Source organism: Mobula hypostoma, chromosome X1 (assembly GCF_963921235.1).
Source record: "Mobula hypostoma chromosome X1, sMobHyp1.1, whole genome shotgun sequence".
Classification (NCBI taxonomy): domain Eukaryota; kingdom Metazoa; phylum Chordata; class Chondrichthyes; order Myliobatiformes; family Myliobatidae; genus Mobula; species Mobula hypostoma.
In genome coordinates this window covers 14,949,582-14,965,277 of record NC_086128.1, presented here as the reverse complement: position 1 = coordinate 14,965,277, position 15,696 = coordinate 14,949,582, and the positions used below count along the sequence as shown (strand labels likewise).

General features: G+C 44.1%; 1 protein-coding gene across 12 annotated transcripts in view; it reads left to right on the top strand.

Moving 5' to 3' along the window:
- Window positions 1-15,642, top strand: part of pym1 (PYM homolog 1, exon junction complex associated factor) — a 125,604-nt gene extending 109,962 nt beyond the window's left edge. For 7 of the 12 annotated variants that reach the window (XR_010016503.1, XR_010016506.1, XR_010016512.1 and 4 more), the window contains one exon: window positions 1,637-15,642. The gene's annotated coding sequence lies outside the window, so the exon portion shown is untranslated. The remainder of the gene's footprint in view (window positions 1-1,636) is intronic. The other 5 variants (XR_010016507.1, XR_010016505.1, XR_010016508.1 and 2 more) reach the window with 5 other exon arrangements.
- Window positions 15,643-15,696: the final 54 nt, after the last annotated feature.

Below are 15,696 nucleotides of genomic sequence, written 5' to 3'. Positions count from 1 at the left end.
CCTCTGATCATGGACTGCCCTACTATAGGAAACATCCTCTCTATGTCCACTCTATCTAGGCCTTTCAATGAAGTTTCAGTGAGATTCCCCCTCATTCTTCTAAACGGCAACAAGTATAGGCCCAGAGCCATCCTTTCTTAGATAAGGAGCCCAAAACAGCTTCCAATACTCCAAGTTTCTCTTTTTACAGAGCGGGAGATCACGGACAGAGCTGGAGACTGTTCTTTGTGGACTTTATGTGCCATTTTAAAAAAAGCAAGTGGGGCCTATTGGGACTTTCCGCAGAGCGGAAGATTTTGTGGGTTATTAGTCACTTAGGAAGGGCCAATAAAGAAGGTTTAAGCAGAATGGCCATTAGGAGACCAACCATTCTTGAAGTGGGCCAGGTTAGTGGGGAAAGCTTTGGTTCAAAAGGCAGAGGCTAAGGCTGCTGAGTCATTTGGAATCATTTATTGATTGTAGAACTTAGGCCTGAGAAGTTAGAGCCAAAGTAATATCAAGCTCGGCGAGAAGAGGTGGAGTAAGTGACCTAGGTGAGTGTGAAACTCAAAGATTTCAGAGAGAAGATACAAGTAGGAACAGACAAGCTATTTTTTTGTTGTCTGTAAATCCTTAGTCCTTAACTCAGTGTAAACAGGATAGTAGCTAAGGCAGTGGAATGCTCCTCCTGTAAGATATGGGATCTCAGGGTACTTAACAGTCTCCATGATGACTACATCTGCAGGAAGTACACTTAACTGACAAGGTTAAGGAGCTGGAGCTGGATGTACTCAGGGCCATCTGGGAGGCTGAAAACCTCAGATGAAACTTCGACTGAGGTGGTCACACACAGAGTGCAGGCTTCAGGTAGTAGATGGGTGACCATCAGCAGAAGGAAGAGGAGTAAGCAATGAGTGCAAGGTTCCCCGGTGGCCATTCTCCTCAGCACCAAGTCAGAAATTTAATTGGTTTGGCACAATATTGTGGGCTGAAAGGTCTGTTGCTGTGCTGTCCTGTTCTATGATCTAAGTTCTATGTGCGTTCTGACCAATACCTAATAAAGCTTCAGCATACTTACTTGATTTTATATACTAGTCCTCTCAATATGAATGCTAACATTGATTTGACTTCCTTACCACAAACTCAGTCTGCAAGTTAGCTTTAAGGAATCTTGCACAAGGATTCCTAAGTCCCTTTGCACCTCTGATTTCTGAATTTTCTCCCCATTTAGAAAATAGTCTACACCTTTACTCCTTCTACCAATGTGCATGACCCTAGACTTCAAAACACGATATTCAGTGTGCCACTCCTTTGCCCTTTCTCCTAATCTGTCTAAGCTCTTCTGTGGACTCCCTTGTTCCTGATGACTACCCATCCTTCCACCTAGCAAACTTGGCCACAAAACCCTCAATCCCTTCATCCAAATCACTGACATATAAGGTGAAAAGAAGCAGTCCTAATACTGACACTTACGGAAAACCACATGTCACTGGCAGCCAACCAGGAAAGTCCCCACTTCTTGTTCTGGCACTACATACAGTCTGTCATTGGCTCAGTTGGGCAGCAGACAGCAACCAATGAGGCAGCCCTCACACCTGCTGGATGTCTACTGTAGGATGCTACTGGACTGACACTAGCTCTGGAATCACTTTTGCAGAAAACACCTGGCATCTTCCCCCGTGATTCTGATGTTTGGATGCGCCTCATTGCAACGATGCTCAGCCGTAGTGACGAATCTTCAGCAATGCAGAGAGTTATGTTTTCCCGTCAGAGTCCAGTCTTTTGGGTAATGTTTTCTTTGGAAATTGTCTGGCAGTTGGATCTCCATGAGATGAAGTCATCATTCTTCTTAGAAGTGTGCCATTGACCTTCAAGAAATTTTAATGGTGATGCACAGCCATCAGATCGTTCAGCAAGTGTAAACCTTTCCTGTTATTGAAAAGACCCAGGTAGTTAAAGAGAGCACCTGTTGGCCCATATATGCAGTTACTGCTGCTTTCACTTGTGGAAAAACCCATTGGCACCTGAAATGAAGATAGGTGATACTATCCATCCATATCTGCTGATGCTGCTGGTGGAAACAAACTGGGTGACGTGGCAGAGATCAGGTGCAGCCTTTGGGAAGATCTGGTGGTGAGTAAGTTGATCATCAATGCAACCTTGACTTTCATGGAGCAGCAAAGGCACGCGAGCATGGCAAGAGTTTTGCTGGTGATTCCACTGTGTTCAATTCCATATACAACTCTTCACAAATGAATGTATGCATGAGCTGATAAGCATGAGATTGCATGGAGCCATTGGAGAGTCAATTGTGGGAGTCAGCTGAGCCAGTTGTGACATACTGCATGCCTGAGATCACGAAGAGCTGGTGGTGAATCATTTCTGGGAGCAAGATTGGAAAACGATCGGGGCCAGTCGGGACATTCTGCATGCCGGAGATTGCTCAGAGCCATTGGCAAGTCAATTGTGGGAGCAGGATTGGAAAAATGACCGGGGCCAGTCGGGACATTCTGCATGCCGGAGAATGTCCCGACTTTAGCAAGTCAATTGTGGGAGGAAGATTGGAAAATGCGAATGGGGCTAGTTGGAACATTCTGCATGCCGGAGATTGTTCGGAGCCATTGGCAAGTCAATTGTAGGAGGAAGATTGGAAAAAGTGAGTGGGGCCAGTCGGGACATTCTGCATGCCAGAGATCATGGAGTGATTATGCACTTGACAAGGCCCAATAAAAGGAAGTCAGGTGTAAGTGAAGAGGTTTTTGTGGGAGCGACCATTGTGTGAATTCGCCAGTGTAGAGTGGAAGATTTGAGGCTTAGCTCAAAGAGGCGAAGGGTAGAGTAAGTTTCTGGTAAGTTTTTTTTCTTTCTTTGTTAATGCCCAGCTCGTGCAGTGAGAATGATGGGTCCAGGGTCAGCAATGGGTACTTCATGTTGGATGTGGGAATTCTGGGTGAGCTGCAGTCTCCCTGAAAAATACAATTAGGTGAAGTACATCCAGCTGCAGCTCCTTACAGACTGTGTTAGGGAAATATGGCTGCAGTTTGGTGACCTACAGCATCTGCAGATTTTCTCTTCTTTGAGATTTGACAGATGAATGCATGGCTGTAGAATTGGCATGGCGATCAGAGTTTCATATTTTTGGCTCATTTGTATCTCTTCTGGGGAGGATATGACCTATGAAAAAAGGACCAGTTACACCTGAACATGAGGGGCACAAAATATCCTTGCAGGCAGATTTGCTGGAGCTGTTGGTGAGGATTTAAACTACATTGATAGTGGACTGGGAACCAGAGTGATAGGCCAGACGATGGGGCAGTTGGTGTGCAGGTAGATGCAGTGTGTAGAGAGACTGAGAAAGGACAGGTATTCTATAGGGTAAAATTTCAATCAATGGGATTGGGTGAAGTGTGTCTATTTTAATGCTATCAGCAACAAGGGTAAAGAACTTAGAGCATGGATCAGTACATGGAACTATGATGTTTTGGCCATTACGGACATATGCCTGTCACGAGGGCAGGAGTGGCTGCTGAATGTTCCATCCCAATAGCAACAGAGACACTGAGGAACAGATCAGGAGCCAGGTTTAAGAAAGGTGCCAAAGTTAACAGGGTTGTTGTCATGGAGGACTTCAACTTCCCTCATATTGATTGGAACCTCCTTATCGTAAAAGGTTAAATGGGGTGAAATTTGTTAGGTGTGCCCAGGAAGCATTGGTGACAGGCTGAAGAGACGAGATGCCATACTATATCTGGTGCTAGGCAGAGCGTTGGATCTCTTGAAGAGTATTAAGGAGGTTAGTTTCCTGGGCTTGATGGTATATAGGCAGGTTATTGACAGAGGAAAGAAACGAGATGACTGGGGCTTTGACCAATATCTTCATGTCCTCTCTAGCTGCAGGCAAGGTCCTGGAGGACTGGCAAGTAGTTAATGTTGTTCCGTTATTCAAGAAGAGAACAAGGGATAATCCTGGAAACTATAGACCAGTGAGTCTCACGTCAGTGGTAGGGAAGTTATAAGGGAGAATACATTGGGATAGGATTTACATGCATTTGGAAAACCCTGGCCCAATTAGGGAAAGCCAGCATGGCTCTGTGCAGGGCAAATTGTGCCTTACAAGCCTGATTGAGTTTTTTGATGAGGTGATAAGGGTGATTGATCAAGGTAGAGCTGTGGATGTTATATACACAGATTTTAGTAAAGTGTTTGACAAGGTCCCTCATGGGAGGCAGAAGATTAAGATGCATGGGATTGATGGTATACCAGCAGTTTGGATTCAGAACGGTCTTACCCATAGAAAACAGAGGGTAGTGGTTGAAAGGACTTATCTAGAGGTCTGTGATTAGTGGTCTTCTGCGGGGATCAGTACTGGGACCTCTGCTGTTTGTGATGTACTGTATAGAAATGACAAGAATGAAAATGTAGATGGGTGGGTTAGTAAGTTTGAAATGTTTGATACTGGAAGGCATGCATTTAAAGTGAGAGGAATTGACTTCAAAGGAGCTGCGAAGGGTAAGGATTTTACCTAGAGATGGGGTGTGCCTGGGGTGGTGTTAGAGGCAGATACATGACTGATTTTTAAGTGATGTTTAAATAAGCACATGAAAGTGAGGGAAATGGAAGGATTGTGTAGGCAGAAGAGATTAGTTTAGTTGGTCATTTGATTACTAATTTAATTGGTTTGGCACAACATTGTGGGCTGAAAGGTCTGTTCCTCTGCTGTACCGTTCTATGATCTACGAACGTTCCATGTTCCAAGTGCAGTTTGACCAGTGCCTTTTAAAGCTTCAGCATTACCTCCTTGCTTTTATATTCCAGTCCTCTCAAAATGAATGCTAGCATTGAATTTGCCTTCCTTTCCACAGACTCAACATGCAAGTTCAACTTTTGGAATCCCAAGTCCCTTTGCACCTCTGATTTTTGAATTTGCTGCTGTTCAGAAAACTGTCTATGCCTTTACTCCTACCAGTGCATGACCCTATACTTCCGTACACTATATTCCATGTGCCACTTCTTTGTCTATTCTCCAAATTCTTCTGCAGACTCCCTTGTTCCTGAATGTTACTGGTCTTTCCACCTAGCTTTGTATTCCCTGCAAACTTGACCACAAAGCCATTAATTCCTTCATCAAAACCATTGATATATAACGTGAAAAGAAGCAATCGGACTCTGACCCCTGCGGAACACCACATGTCGCTGGCAGCCAAACAGAAAAGGCCCCGCTACTTCTTGTTTTGGCGCTGGATACAGTCTGTCATTGGCTCAGTTGGGCAGCAGACGGCAACCAATGAGGCAGACCTCACACCTGCTGAACATCTACTGCAGGATGCTACTGGAATGATGTGGTTGGGAATCACTTTTGCAGGTTTCCACCCTGATACGGATGTTCAGACTAATTGTAACGGTGCTTAGCTGTAGCAGTGAGGCATTCAGGAAAGCAGAGACTGGTGTTTTCCTCTTAGAATCCAGTCCTTTGGGTACTGTTAGCTTTGAAATTGTCTGGCAGTTGGATCTCCATGAGATGAAGTCATCATTCTTCCTAGAAATGTGGCATTGACCATCAAGAAATTTTAATGGTGATGCACAGCCGTCTGATCGTTCAGCAAGTGTAAACCTTTCCTGTTATTGAAAAGACCCAGGTAGTTAAAGAGAGCACCTGTTGGCCCATATATGCAGTTACTGCTGTCTTCACTTGTGGAAAAACCCATTGGCACCTGAAATGAAGATAGGTGAAACCGTCCATCCATATCTGCTGATGTCTCTGGTGGAAACAAATTGGGTGACGTGGCAGAGGTCAGATGCAGCCCTTTGGGAAGATCTGGTGGTAAGTAAGTTGATCGTCAATGCAAACTTGACCTTCATGGAGCAGCAAAGGCACGCGAGCATGGCAAGAGTTTTGCTGGTGATTGCAATGTGTTCAATTCCATATACAACTCTTCACAAATGTATGTATGCATGGGCTAATAAGCATGAGATTGCATGGAGCCATTGGCAAGTCAATTGTGTGAGCAAGACTGGTAAAACGATCGAGAACAAGTCGGGACATTCTGCATGCTGGAGATTGCTCAAAGCCATTGGCAAGTCAATTGTGGGAGCAGGATTGGAAAAATGATCGGGGCCAGTCGGGACATTCTGCATGCCGAAGATTGCTGGGAGTCATTAGCAAGTCAATTGTGGGAACAAGATTGGAAAAACGATCGGGGCCAGTCAGGACATTCTGCATGCCTGAGATTGCACAGAGCCATTGGCAAGTCAATTGTGGGAACAAGATTGGAAAAACGATCGGGGCCAGTCAGGACATTCTGCATGCCTGAGATTGCACAGAGCCATTGGCAAGTCAATTGTGGGAGCAGGATTGGAAAAATGATCGGGGCCAGTCGGGACATTCTGCATGCCGAAGATTGCTGGGAGTCATTAGCAAGTCAATTGTGGGAACAAGATTGGAAAAACAACTGGGGCCAGTCGAGACATTCTGCATGCTGGAGATTGCTGGGAGTCATTAGCAAGTCAATTGTGGAAGCAGGATTGGAAAAACGATCGAGGCCAGTCAGGACATTCTGCATGCCGGAGATTGTTCAAATCCATTGACAAGTCAATTGTGGGAGCAGGATTGGGAAAACGATCGGGGCCAGTCAGGACATTCTGCATGCCTGAGATTGCACAGAGCCATTGGCAAGTCAATTGTGGGAGCAGGATTGGAAAAATGATCGGGGCCAGTCGGGACATTCTGCATGCCGAAGATTGCTGGGAGTCATTAGCAAGTCAATTGTGGGAACAAGATTGGAAAAACAACCGGGGCCAGTCGAGACATTCTGCATGCTGGAGATTGCTGGGAGTCATTAGCAAGTCAATTGTGGGAGCAAGACTGGAAAAACAACCGGGGCCAGTTGAGACATTCTGCATGCTGGAGATTGCTAGGAGTCATTAGCAAGTCAATTGTGGGAGCAAGACTGGAAAAACAACCGGGGCCAGTCGAGACATTCTGCATGCTGGAGATTGTTCAAATCCATTGACAAGTCAATTGTGGGAGCAGGATTGGGAAAACAATCGGGGCCAGTCAGGACATTCTGCATGCCTGAGATTGCACAGAGCCATTGGCAAGTCAATTGTGGAAGCAGGATTGGAAAAACAACCGGGGCCAGTCAGGACATTCTGCATGCCGGAGGTTGTTCAAATCCATTGACAAGTCAATTGTGGAGGCAGGATTGGGAAAACAATCGGGGCCAGTCAGGACATTCTGCATGCCTGAGATTGCACAGAGCCATTGGCAAGTCAATTGTGGGAGCAGGATTGGAAAAATGATCGGGGCCAGTCGGGACATTCTGCATGCTGAAGATTGCTGGGAGTCATTGGCAAGTCAATTGTGGGAGCAGGATTGGAAAAACAACCGGGGCCAGTCAGGACATTCTGCATGCTGGAGATTGCTCAAAGCCATTGGCAAGTCAATTGTGGGAGCAGCATTGGAAAAACAACCGGGGCCAGTCAGGACATTCTGCATGCCGGAGATTGCTCAAAGCCATTGGCAAGTCAATTGTGGGAGCAGCATTGGAAAAACGATTGGGGCCAGTTGGGACATTGTGCATGCCTGAGATTGCTGGGAGACATTGGCAAGTCAATTGTGGGAGCAGGACTGGAAAAACGATCGGGGCCAATCAGGACATTCTGCATACCCGAGATTGCTCAAAGCCATTGGCAAGTCGATTGTGGGAGCAGGATTGGAAAAACGATCGGGGCCAGTGGAGACATTCTGCATGCCTGAGATTGCACAGAGCCATTGGTAAGTCAATTGTGGGAGCAGGATTGGAAAAACGATCGGGGCCAGTCAGGACATTCTGCATGCCAGAGATTGCTGGGAGTCATTAGCAAGTCAATTGTGGGAGCAAGATTGGAAAATGATCGGGGCCAGTCGAGACATTCTGCATGCTGGAGATTGCTGGGAGTCATTAGCAAGTCAATTGTGGGAGCAAGATTGGAAAAACAATCGGGGCCAGTTGGGACATTCTGCATGCCGGAGATTGCTGGGAGTCATTAGCAAGTCAATTGTGGGAGCAAGACTGGAAAAACAACCGGGGCCAGTCGAGACATTCTGCATGCCAGAGATTGCTGGGAGTCATTAGCAAGTCAATTGTGGGAGCAGGATTGGAAAAACAATCGGGGCCAGTTGGGACATTCTGCATGCCAGAGATTGCTGGGAGTCATTAGCAAGTCAATTGTGGGAGCAAGATTGGAAAAAGTGAGTGGGGCCAGTCAGGACTTTCATTTTTAAATCTTTTTTATTAATTATTATTGAAAATCAACAAAAATATACATTAAAGTAATCAAGTCAACATGTCAATATGTACAATAAGAATTAAATGATCAAATAACTGATTAACAAAGCTAAACAATATATCAATAATAATAAGAAAAAATAAATGTTAAAAGTATTTTTTTGGAAAAATGAAAGATGGACAAAAGAACCCCTGCTAACTAAAACAAAAAAAACCCCTACTAACAGAAAAAAAAAAAGAAAAATAAAACCCCATTGGGAACACAGCCCTGGAGCGGTATACACCATACAAGCTTCTATAAAAGAAAAACATCAATCCGCCAACTCAAATCCATTTAAACAAGAATCGGAAGGGGACCACCTTAATTAACTCAAATCAAATGATAGTAGCGGGCAAAAGATCCCCACCTTTTCTCAAAGTCAAATCAAGGATCAAAAGTTCAACTTCTGATTTTCTCCAAACAAAGACACAACATCACCTGAGAGAACCATTGTATCAAAAGTGGGACCAGAGGTACCTTTCCATTTCAATAAAATAGCCCTTCTGGTCAATAATGTAACAAACGCAATTACAAGTTGGTCTGATATAGAAATACCATGAATATATTGAGGAATTATACCGAACAAAACTGTCAATTTATTAGGTTGTAAATTAATTTTTAAAGCTTTAGAAATTGTAGAGAAAATGGATTTCCAAAACTGTTTCAGTACAGAACAGGACTAAAACATATGTGTCAATGTAGCTATCTCAGTTTTACATCTATCACACTGACTATCAACATGAGGAAATATTTTAGACAATCTCTCCTTTGTCAAATAGTAACAATGTGCAATTTTAAATTGAATTAGAGAGTGACTGGCACAAATTGAAGAAGAGTTAACCAACTTCAAAATTCGCAACCAATCCTCTGTTATCCAGGTCATGTTAAGCTCTCTTTCCCAATCTTGATTAATCTTAAGTAAAGGATAATTGTACTGTTGCAATAGTAAATTATAAATTTTCCCAATAAAACCTTTCACTAAAGGATACATTTTTAAAATTATGTCTAACAGGTTAGAATCTTGTATATATGGGAAATTACGTAAATATTCTTGTAAGAAATGTCTGACCTGAAGATATTGCAAGAAATGTGAGTACGAGAGAGAGTATTTAGTTACTAATTTCTCAAAAGACATCAATCAGCCTTCTTGGAACAGATCCATGAAGGAATAGACTCTTTTATTCCTCCAAAGAAAAAAGGTAGGATCACTAAGTGAAGGTATAAATAAATAATTTCGATAAATTAAACTAAGAAGGTTAAATTTTTTTGAGATTAAAAAAATTACGAAACTGGTACCAAAATTGTAATGCTCAGAGCCATTGGCAAGTCAATTGTGGGAGCAAGATTGGAAAACAATCGGGGCCAGTCGGGACATTTTGCATGCCGGAGATTGCTGGGAGACATTGGCAAGTCAATTGTGGGAGCAGGATTGGAAAAAGCGAGCGGGGCCATTCCGGACATTCTGCATGACTGAGATCGCTGGGTGATTATTCACTTAACAACAGCCAGTACCAAGAAGTCAGATGGAAGCGAAGTGATCATTGTGGGAATGGCCATGTGTGAGTGGACCTGTGTAAGAGTGGTGGATTTGAGACTTCAGTGAGACGAGAAGAAGGGTAGGGTAAGTTTCTGGTAAGCCACTTTCTTTCTTCGTCCATTAGTGACTAGCTAGTGTAGTGAGAAAGTGCGCAATGCCAGTGATGGGTTCTTTATGTCAGATCTTTGAATTCTGGGTGAACTGCTGTCTCCCTGAGAACTACAATTGCATGTTGTACATTCAGCTGCAGCTCCTTACAAACCTTGTTAGGGAAATGGAACTGCAGTTGAATGAGCTGCAGATCATATGGGAGAATGAGGAGGGGGTAGTTAAGATAAGCAGAGAGGTAGTTACTTCTTGTTGCAGGAGGCAGTTTGCTGGGTAACTGTCAGGAGAGGAAAAGGCAATAGGCAGACAGTGCAGAGTAACCCTGTGCTGTTCCCCTCAATAACAAGTATAGCACTTTGCATACTGTTGGGGGGGGGAAGGCAGATTGACCAAATGGGGGAAAACTGCACCGTCCAGGTCTCTGGAACTGAGTTTAGCTCTGTGGCTCTGAAGGGAAGCAGGTGAAGATAAATACGGTGTTCAGAGGGCATTCTTACAAGATTTATTGAGTTTTTTGATGAGGGGACGAGGGTAATTGATGAAACTAGAGCTGTGGATGTTATCTACATAGATTTTGGTGAAGTGTTTGATAATGTCCCTCATGGGAGGCTTATGCAGAAGTTTAAGGTGTACGGGATTGATGGTGAATTGGCTGTTTGGATTCAGAACTGTCTTGCCTATTGAAAACAGAGGGTAGTGGTTAAAAGGACCAATTCTAGCTGGAGGTCTGTGGTTAGTGGTGTTCTGCGGGGATCAGTACTGGGACCTCTGCTGTTTGTGATGTACTGTATATAAATGACAAGAATGAAAATGTAGATGGGTGGGTTATTAAATTTAAAATGCCTTATACCGGACGGCATGCTCTTAAGTAGAGAGGGGGTGAGTTCAAAGGAGATGTGAGGGGTAAGGTTTTTACACGGAGTGCAAGGTGTGCCTGGGGTGGTGGTAAAGGCAGATACACTACGTACTTTTTAAGAGATATTTAGATAAGCAGATAAATGTGGGAGACATGGAAGGATATGGACGTTGTGTTGGCAGAAGGGATTAGTGTAGTTGGATACTTGATTGCTAATTTAATTGGTCTGGTACAACATTTTGGGCCGAAAGGTCTGTTCCTGTGCTATACCATACTTCGTTTTATCTTCCATGTTCCATGTTCCAAGTGCCATGCGACTAATGCCTTATAGAGCTTCAGCATTACATCCTTCCTTTTATATTCTAGTCCTCTTGAAATGAATGCTAACATTGCATTTGCCTTCCTCACCACTAACTCAACCTGCAAGTTAACCTTTAGGAATCCTGCATGAGGACTCCTAAGTCCTTTTGCACTTCTGATTTCTGAATTTTCTCCCTGTTCAGAAAATAGTCTGCACCTTTACTCCTTCTACCAGACTGCATGACCCTATACTTCCCTACATTTAGTGCATGTGCCACTTCTTTGCCCATTCTCCTAATCCGTCTAAGTTCTTCTGCAGACTTCCTTGTTCCTGAACACTATCATATTCCTTCACTTAGCTTTGTATTGCCTGCAAACTTGGCCACAGAGCCATCAATTTCTTCATCCAAATCTTTGACATATGATGTGAAAAGAAGCAATCGAACTCTGACCCCTGCGGAACTCCACATGTCACCAGCACTGGATACAGTCTGTCGCTGGTGCAGTTGGGCAGCAGACAGCAATCAATGAGGCAGCCCTCACACCTACTGGATGTCTACTGTAGGATGCTACTGGACTGACACTGGCTCTGGAATCTCTTTCGTAGAAAACATTTGGCGGCTTCCGCCCTGATTCTGATGTTCGGATGTGCCTCATTGCAACAGTGCTCAGCTGTAGTGGTGAGGGTTTCAGGAGAGCAAAAAGTAGTAGTTTCTTCTCTGAATCCACTCCTTTGAGTAACATTTGCTTTGATAATTGTCCTGCAGTTGGATCTCCATGATGTGGCATTGACCATCAAGAAATTTTAATGTGATGCACAGCCATCTGATCGTTCAGCAAGTGTAAACCTTTCTTGTTATTGAAAAGACCCAGGTAATTAAAGTAGGCACCTGTTGGCCCATATATGCAGTTACTGCTGTCCTCACTTGTGGAAAAACCCATTGGCACCTGAAATGAAGATAGGTGAAACCGTCCATCCATACCTTCTGATGCCTCTGGTGGAAACAAATTAGGTGACGTGGCAGAGATCAGATGCAGCCCCTTGGGAAGATCTGGTGGTGGTAAGTTGATTGTCAATGCAACCTTGACCTTCATGGAGCAGCAAAGGCACGCGAGCATGGCAAGAGTTTTGCTGGTGATTCCACTGTGTTCAATTCCATATACAATTCTTCACAAATGAATGAATGCACGAGCTGATAAGCTGAGATCACAAGGAGCTGTTGACAAGTCAATTGTGGGAGCAAGATTGGAAAAAGCAAGAGGGGACAGTTGGCACAGATGCATGCCGGATATTGCGAGAAGCAATTATCAATTCCTTTACGAGAGCGACCAGTCAAGACATTTGGCATGCCAGAGATAGCTAGGATCCATTCTTGTGTCAATTATGGGAGAAAAGATTTGAAAAAGCGAGTGGCGCACGCCAAGAAATTCTGCATGACTGAGGCTGCGGGTGATAATGCACTTGACAAGGGCCAATAACAAGAAGTCAGATGTAAGCGAAGCGTCACTGCAGGAATGGCCATTGTGTTACTGGGACAGTGTTACAGTGGAAGATTTGTAGCTTGGCTCAAAAAGGCTTCAGCAAGAAGGGGCGAAGCATAAGGTAAGTTTCTGGTAAGCTCCTTTCTTTCTTTGTCTAGCTAGTGTAGAGAGAATGTGTCTAGTTTCAGTGGGTCCTCATGTCAGATGTGGATATTCTGGACAAACAGCAGTCTCTCTGAAATGCATCCAACTGCAGCTCCCTACAGACTGTGTTAGGGAACTAGAGCTGCATTTGGGTGACCTATAGCTTATATGGGAGAATGAGCAGGATATAGTTAAGGACTACAGAGAGGTAGTCACCCCTAAGTTGCAGGAGGCAGCTTGCTGGGTGATTGTCAGGAGAGGGAAAGGGAACAGGCAGACATTATATAGAGAACCCATGTGCTGTTCCCCTCTGATACTGTTGGTGCGGGAAGGGGGAGCTACCTAACGGGGGCATGTCACAGGGTCGAAGTCACTGAGTCAGAAGGGAAGTGGGGAGAAGAGGAGTGCCACATTCAGAGGGGATTCTATACTTAGACAAGCAGATAGGCAATTAAGTGGATGTGAAAGAGACACCCAGATGGAATTTTGTTTCCTAGGTGACAAGGTCAGTGATGTTTCAGATCAGTCCACAGCATTGTCTCGATGGGTGGACGGAGGTTGTGGCACATATTGGTACCCACAACATATAGGTAGGAAAATGGATGAGGTCCTGAAGAGAGAATGTTGGGAGCTAGAAAGTAAGCTGAAAAGCAGGACCTCAAGGGTAGTAATCTCTGAAGTGCTGCATGTGCTATGCACCAGTGAGGGTAAGAATAGGATGATTTGGCAGATCAATGCATGGCTGAGGAACTGGTGCAGGGGGTAGGGTTTAGGATTTTTGGCTCATTGGTATCTCTTCTGGGGAAGCCAGGGCTGTATAAAAACAATGGGTTACACCTGAAGTTGAGGGGCACAAAATATCCTTGCAGGGAGGTTTGCTAGAGCTTTTGGCGAGGATTTAAACTAATTCGGGAGAGGGATGGGAGCCAGAGTGATAGGCCAGACGATGGGGCAGTTGGTGTGCAGGTAGATGCAGTGTGTAGAGAGACTGAGAAAGGACAGGTATTCTATAGAGTAAAATTGCAATCACTGGGAGTGGGTGAACAGAGTCCATTTTAATGCTATCAGCAACAAGGGTAAAGAACTTGAGCATGGGTCAGTACATGGAACTATGATGTTGTGGCCATTACAGAGACAGGCCTGTCACAAGGGTAGGAATGGTTGGTGGATGTTTTGGCATTTATATGTTTCAATAGGGATAGGGAGGGAGGTGAAAGAGGTGTGGAAGTGTCATTGTTAATCAAGGGTAGCATCACAGCTGCAGAAAGGGAGAGCAACATGTAGGTACTGTCCACCTAGACAGTGTAGGTGGAAATCAGAAACTGGAAAGGAGCAATCACTCTATTAGAATATTCAGTTGAACTCACGACCCCCACCCCAATCCCCATTTGCAACAGAGACACTGAGGAACAGATCGAGATGCAATTTTGCAAAGGTGCGGAAATACTAGGGATATTTTCATGCAGCTCTTCAAATTTCCTAATATTCATTGGTACCTCCTTAGTTAAATGGTTCAGATGGGGTGGAATTTGTTAGGTGTGTCCAGGAAGCATTCCTGACACAATATGTAGACAGGTTGACGAGAGACAGACCACACTATATCTGGTGCTAGGCAGAGAGGTGGAGAAGGCCCCAGTGCCTTATAGGATATACACCAGGGTATAGAGAGAGATGACATTACTGGGGCCTTGACCAATATCTTCATGTCCTCTCTTGCCACAGTAGAGCTGGAGGTCTAGTGAGTAGGTAATTTTGTTAACTCTTTCAACAAGAGAACAATGGATAATCTTGGAAACTATAGTGTGACGAGTCTCACATCAGTGGTTGGGATGGTACTGGAAACTATTCATAGTGATAGGGTTGATGAGCATTTGGGAATCCATGGCTGAATTAGGAAAAGCCAGCATGGCTTTGTGCTGGGCAAATTGCACCGTACCAACTTGATAGAGTTTTTGGACGAGGTGAGAAGGGTAATTTATGAAGGTAGAGGTGAGGATGTTACTTACGTGGATTTTAGTAAGGTGTTTGACAGGGTCTCTCATGGGAGGCTCATGCAGACATTTAAGATGCATGGCTTTGATGGCAAATTGGATGTTTGGATTCAGCACTAGCTTGCCTATCTAAAATAGTGAGTAGTGGTCGAAGGACCTATTCTAGCTGGAGATGTGTAATTAGTGGTGTTCCACAGGGATCAGTATTCAGACTTCTGCTGTTTGTGATGTTCTGTATATAAATGGCAAGAATGAAAATGTAGATGGGTGGGTTATTAAGTTTGAAATGTCTAATACCGGAGGACATGCATTTAAGGTGAGAGGGAATGAATTCAAAGGATGTTGAAGGGTAAATTTTACATAGAGCCTGAGGTGTGCCAAGGGGTGGTAGAGGCAGATCGATTTCAGATTTTTAAGAGATGTTTAGATAAGCACATGAATGTGAGGGAAAAGGAAGGATGCAGATATTGTGTAGGCAGAATGGATTAGTTTAGTTGGCCATTTGATTACTAATTTAATTGGACCAGTACAACATTGTGGGCTGAAAGGTCTGACCAGTGCCTTATAAAGTTTTTGCCTTGCTTTTATATTCCAGTGTTCTCAAAATGAATGCTAATATTGAATTTGCTTTCCTTACCCAAGACTCACCTTGCAAGTTCATCTTTAGGAATCCTGCACATGGCATCCCAAACCCCATTACACCTCCGATTTCTGAATTTACTCCACGTTTAGAAAGCAGTCTGTGACTTTAAACCTTCTACCAAATACTTCCGTAACTGTAGTCCACCTGCCAGTTTTTTGTCCATTCTCTAAATCTGTCTAAGCTCTTCTGCAGGCTCCCTTGTTCATGACACTACCTGTTCCTCCACATGAGAAAATCTGCTGATGTTGGAAATTCAAACAACACACATAAAATGTTGCTGGAACGCAGCAGACCAAGCAGCATCTATAGGAAGAAGTACAATCGACGTTTCGGGCCGAGACCCTTCGTC